The sequence below is a fragment of the Belonocnema kinseyi genome, chromosome 6, assembly GCF_010883055.1.
Source record: "Belonocnema kinseyi isolate 2016_QV_RU_SX_M_011 chromosome 6, B_treatae_v1, whole genome shotgun sequence".
In the NCBI taxonomy this organism is placed as follows: domain Eukaryota; kingdom Metazoa; phylum Arthropoda; class Insecta; order Hymenoptera; family Cynipidae; genus Belonocnema; species Belonocnema kinseyi.
The window spans coordinates 38,391,696-38,397,365 of record NC_046662.1 but is presented as its reverse complement, the minus strand read 5'-3'; positions in this window follow the sequence as shown (position 1 = coordinate 38,397,365).

Below are 5,670 nucleotides of genomic sequence, written 5' to 3'. Positions count from 1 at the left end.
ATTGGAATTTTTGCATTTTGAAAAATTTATTTCCATACTAAAATATTCCATATTAAATAACTATTTGTCAGTTAGTTGTAATTGTTGTTCACCGATTGTTTACACAAATTCTGAATATTATAAACAATATCATTGTTTAAATAATAGTTTTTTTTTCAATGATTCAAAAATCACCTAGAGATATGGATTAGAGGCTTTCAACGATACCTTCAGTTTTTTTCTGGGACAATTAGTTCGTTCTAGCTATATGTCTAAATATAGAAATTTATTTGAAAAGGCTTTTTCGGCATTCAGTGAGAGTGGAGGGGATATAAACAATGTTTGATGAATAAAGTGTTAACTTTGTTTGTTTGTTTAAAGCTTTAAATAATATTATTTTTATATAGTTTGCGTTAATTCGGCTGAGCCGAATTCAGATATGTTTTTATTTTTTTGATTGGACAATTATTTTTGTTTAAATAAACTCCCCAATTTTCAAATCTATATCTATCGCTAAATTCAGGGTCGTAAAATTTTTAGGTATGACATGGAGTCTAGGTCGTGAAATGCTTGAATTGTTCTACTTTCGACCTTGAAACCACGGCTTCTATACGCTGCTTTAGTCTGTTGGCCAAGTTATTTTAAAATCCCTAAATACCCTCCACAACTCTGATATTCAGGGATAGGATTTGTATTACGAAGTATGATGAATTCAATGATAATTCTGACCTTTGTCGTTAAAATTCAAAAGTTCACAGATTCATCAATATGACATATTACCGAAAATAGATCAAATCGAATGGAAAATTGTTATAAATATTCGCATTTTCTAAGTCAATGTATACGATTACTATGTTTTCATTCGATTGAGGACGGTCAATGTTAATAAAATTTAATATGTGATATCAATTTTAAACTGTCGTTTTTCAAGTTCTACTTATGGATACTATTTTATATTTCATAAAAACGCACGGACGTACCACTTGAAAATCTATATTTTTGATTAATAATGAAAAAGTATGGCTTGTGTTAACCCCATGCTTTGGGTCTGGCGATTGAATAATTAGAAATTTAGGACATCAATAGTGGATCCTAGAAGAAAATTTACTCTCATATTATCACTTGAATTTTGGAATTTTTCATCTACCTCTAGTCTAAAAACGCCCGACGCAGGGTGTCTGGCATTTGTGTGTTTCGAAAATGGGGTCCGTTTAAGGCCTTAAGAGGAAATCTCAAAATTCAAAAAGTATATTATTATGGGATGATTGAAATCATTTTTGTTACCCTAAATCATGTCGTACGTGCATTATCTTGTAAAATTTCTTAAACCTTCGAAATACGTAATCAGAATTGCAACAAGGTTCAAACGGAAATAATGATGTTCATTTATTAAACAAAAGTACGAATTTTTAATGCACCTAATCTATATTTGATTATTTTCGTCTCATACTTGTAAAGATATACCTTCAAAAAGTGAAATTCTTACGTCAATGGAACCTAAGATTCAAAATCTATAGGTCATTTTTCCGAAATTCTAGGTGGCGATGTCCAATATGGTGGCTAAAAGCAAATTTATTTTTCTATTCCTGATTTTCCGTATTGGAGGAATATTTCCACAGAAATTATACATGTATTTATATATGGGTTTTTGGGGTGACTAATCATGAATCCAAATTCAGATTTTAATAATTCAAGATGGCGGACCCAATATAGCTGGCAAAGGTTACTGAAAAATGTCGATTCTCATAAGGATCCGCCCATGAGGGTTTTTGGGGCCGCTGATGGCGAATCCTTGATTATATATTCGAAATTCAAAATGACGGATCCATTATGACTGTGAAACCATACTAAAACTTTCCAATTTTCATAAAAATTGGCACATGGAGATTTGAGGGGCCTTTGATGAAGAATCCGTGATCATATTTTGAGAATTCAAGATGGCGGATCCAATATGGCTGCGAAACGTTGATAACAAAATTTAATTTTCATACAAATTCGGACATAATGTTTTCCTGATTGATCAATGTTCAATTATCAATATTTTCAAATGAATTGTCACACATACATGTATACAGTGGTTTTTGCGGTCACTGATCACGAATCCGAAATCAGATTTTACTAATTCAAGATTGGGAATAAAATATGGCAGCTAAAAATTACTGAAACATTCCAAATGGCTTTTCGCCTTGGATGTATTTATAGCCGTTCCCAAAATCTCACCACGTGAAGGTAAACTTTTAGCAGCCAAATTGGATCCGCCGTCTTGAATTAGTAAAATCTTAATTCGGATTCGAGATCAGCGACTTCAAAATCCACTAGATATATATTAAAATGTAGGAATTTACTCGAAAATATTGAACCAATACGGAAAATCAGGAAAAGCAAAAAAAGTTCGACTCTTAGCCGCCATATTGGACGTCGCCATCTCGAATTTCAGGAAAGAAACCTATAGGTTTTGAAGCACAGAGACCATTGTCGCAAGCATTTTAGTTTTTAGGGGTATATATTTATAAATTTCAGACGAAAATAATCAAGTAAAGATTTGATGCAATACAAAATTCGTTTATACAAAATACAATTATTTCAGTTTGAATTTTTTGCAATTCTGGTGACGTATTTTGAAAGTTCAGAAAATTCTACGTCAGAATTAATTATTTTGAATTTTTTTAACAATCAATTCGGTAACAGAAAATATCGCTGAAAAAAGTGTGGAAAACAGACGTTTGGTCCTTAACGGTTAATGCAGTGTTTGTACCTTATCCGACCGATAAAGCAGATTTCAGTCAAAAACGTCGTTTAGGACTATTGCTCTAAGATGAGAGCAGTATTAGGGCCTTTGTATTGCCTTTCTATGTCGGTTCTGGTGGAATATATGAGCGCCCTTAGCGGCTTCGTTGTACGAGCTTCAATCTGTTTAATTTGTATTTCAATATTAAAATCACTGCAGATTCCTCTTTGAATTTATAAGAAATCCTAGCCTTTTTGTCGAAAATGAGCTCATGAGGTGTGAAACCAGTATCTTGCTGTACTTATGCACTGTATGAGAGCATATAAAATCTCATCAACCCATTCCAAACATTCTCTTGGCAGAAGTGACGCATTTATTCCAAGGAGACATCGTGATTCCGTTCCAATGCGTCTCATGAATGAAGTCGATAAGCAGTGGATCAATACTGGCGCAGTTTGCATATTTGGCAAAACGATTTAAATAGCTGGCTCATGAAATTATACTCGATTCAACGAGAGAACGAAATTCTGAAAAGATGAAATTTGGTGCTCTGTGAGCAGCTTGTTAAAGAAAGGGAATTCTCTCGGTGAGCAGAGGATAGATCTCTAACCGATCTGAATTGACCTGGGACGTCCCAAATGAGATATGGCGTCTAGTTGTTTTGTGAAAAAATCCTGCAAAGTAAGAATATACTCATTATTGTTTGAAGTTTATGAAACTAGATCCACAATATCCATTTGTACTCTGTCAAAAGTTTACTTTAGTGTGTCGATTATTTTGATCAAATGTCTATTCTTTACACGAATGAGCTTTTACCGCTGGCAAATACCGTAATATTTAGTAAAATTATCTATACTTTTTCTCATATGAGGCTACGTAAATATTTTTCGAATTCGTTTTGAAGTTTTAGTATACCCTTTGTTTCCAGCCAGTACTGAACTATCGAGATGATGCTCTTCAATCGCCGTTAACGAGACAAAGGGAGAAACTCTTAACCACCCCTAGAGGTGGCAACCTACTTTTGGACTCGCCAAATGAGTCGACGAATCCGGAATAAGGTGTTTTCAAAAGAAAATACGTGTGCAGTATGCTGAAAACGGCTCACAAAAGAGCCGTTCGTGCACACACACAGAGCGCCAACCAATCGCGTGCGATCTGTCGCGCTACTGCACCGCAGTAGCGCGAATCTGAATATACTTTTTTTGGTATGATGACATATTCTGTTAATTACATTATATTATTTCGCTCATATAATTTTAATCTGTTTTTTATACAGACCTGATTCGGGAAACTAGTTGTATTTCCATAACGTCTTCGATTTGATCTTTATTCTCAAATAAATTTCAATCCATTAGTCTGGAAGATGTCGTATTTATTAGGCTCTTCCTACATTCTTGGAACTGATGGACCACATTACATAGGGCGGAAGTGCAAAAATCCGAATTTCACAGGAGGAGTAAGAAACTATCTAAATTCCACGCAACTAATTCTAAACAAACATAATGGGCAAACGGTTCGAAGCACCATTAGGCTTAATCAAACCTTGAAACAAGCAGCCTGAAAGAAGCATCCAACTCCGAGAAAACCTTTCCAAATGAACGGCGCGGCGTCTCTTCAAAAACCCAGTTTTAATACACTTAAAGTTTCATCAATTTTTTAGTTTTATATTTGAAAAAATAAAAAAGCACTTTCGAGCTATTGGTTAACTTTCTTGAATCGCGAAAAGAGTGTATTGAAAAAAATACATATGCGAGAAAGACGTTGTCGAATATCGGTTCGTTCCAAAAAACTTAACACTATACATCTAAAAATGTACGTGAAAGTTTTATTTTTGATGTCAGAAAAAAAAACAATAAAATATTTCCAAGCTATAAGAGGGCTTCCATAAACCACGAGGCCCAATTTTTGCCACTTTTTGTATCTCCCCTCCCCATGTGGTCCACTGTGGCATTATTGTCGACCCCCATCCCATCCCTCTCAGGGTGCTACGTGTTTTTTTTTTCTATTTCTTGTAAAACGAAAATAAAGCAAAAAATTATGAGTGGTAGCAACCACGGAAGTGGTTGCGGTCAGAATTTTCTTGCCTCGATTCGTTAGATAATGTAAACAAACAAAAAGACTTGGGAACGGGGCACTCGGTTTGTTTCGGATTTCTATGCTTGCATAAGTCCAACATTTCTTCATCTGATTTAAAAAATGAATTAGTTAATCTCATCTTTGATGTTGACTCCCCAGTGGGACAGTTACGGGTTCACCACTTTCAACACGCTGACTAGAACATTGAGAAATTGGGGAAACCCTCAATCCAGTGCCTTTGATTAGAATAGGAAGAAAAAAGAGAAGTTTGTAATCATGGCAGTATAGTACAATTTCAATAGAATAGAAGTATTTAAAAAATGTATATTTCTCACTTTCTTAATAACAAACGTTTTTCTTTTACCTTGATGGCTCATTATTAGAAAAAAATTTCTGATCATCATTGGCTTTTATGACATTATGACACAACTGCTTGTTTATTTTACTAATTTTCAAATCGAATGTGATCCAACATTTTAAGATTCCTACATCAATTTGAGATAATTTAGGTTATTTTGTGTTAAAATGATGAAATTGAATACATTCTCCAAGTCGATGAACCATCCCAGCTAAAATATGATTCTAAGTGTTACTTTTTTTAATTAAAATAAAATCTTACCTAATTTATGCATAGCTGCGAATAATTGACAAATTGATTAAAACATTCCTTGTACTCTTTTTTCTAAGATGCCTTTAAAAGCACAGTCGAAACACTTTGTATGCATTAAATGGTATTGTAATACAAGGGTAGTTCAATAAGTCCTTAGAATGAAGTATAAAAACAATTTTTTTGCGTAAATTTTTTTTTATTTTTCAACATAATCTCCTTGGAGCTCTATACACTTGGTCAATCGCTTTTCAAGTTTTTTTAATCCTTCAGAAAAGTG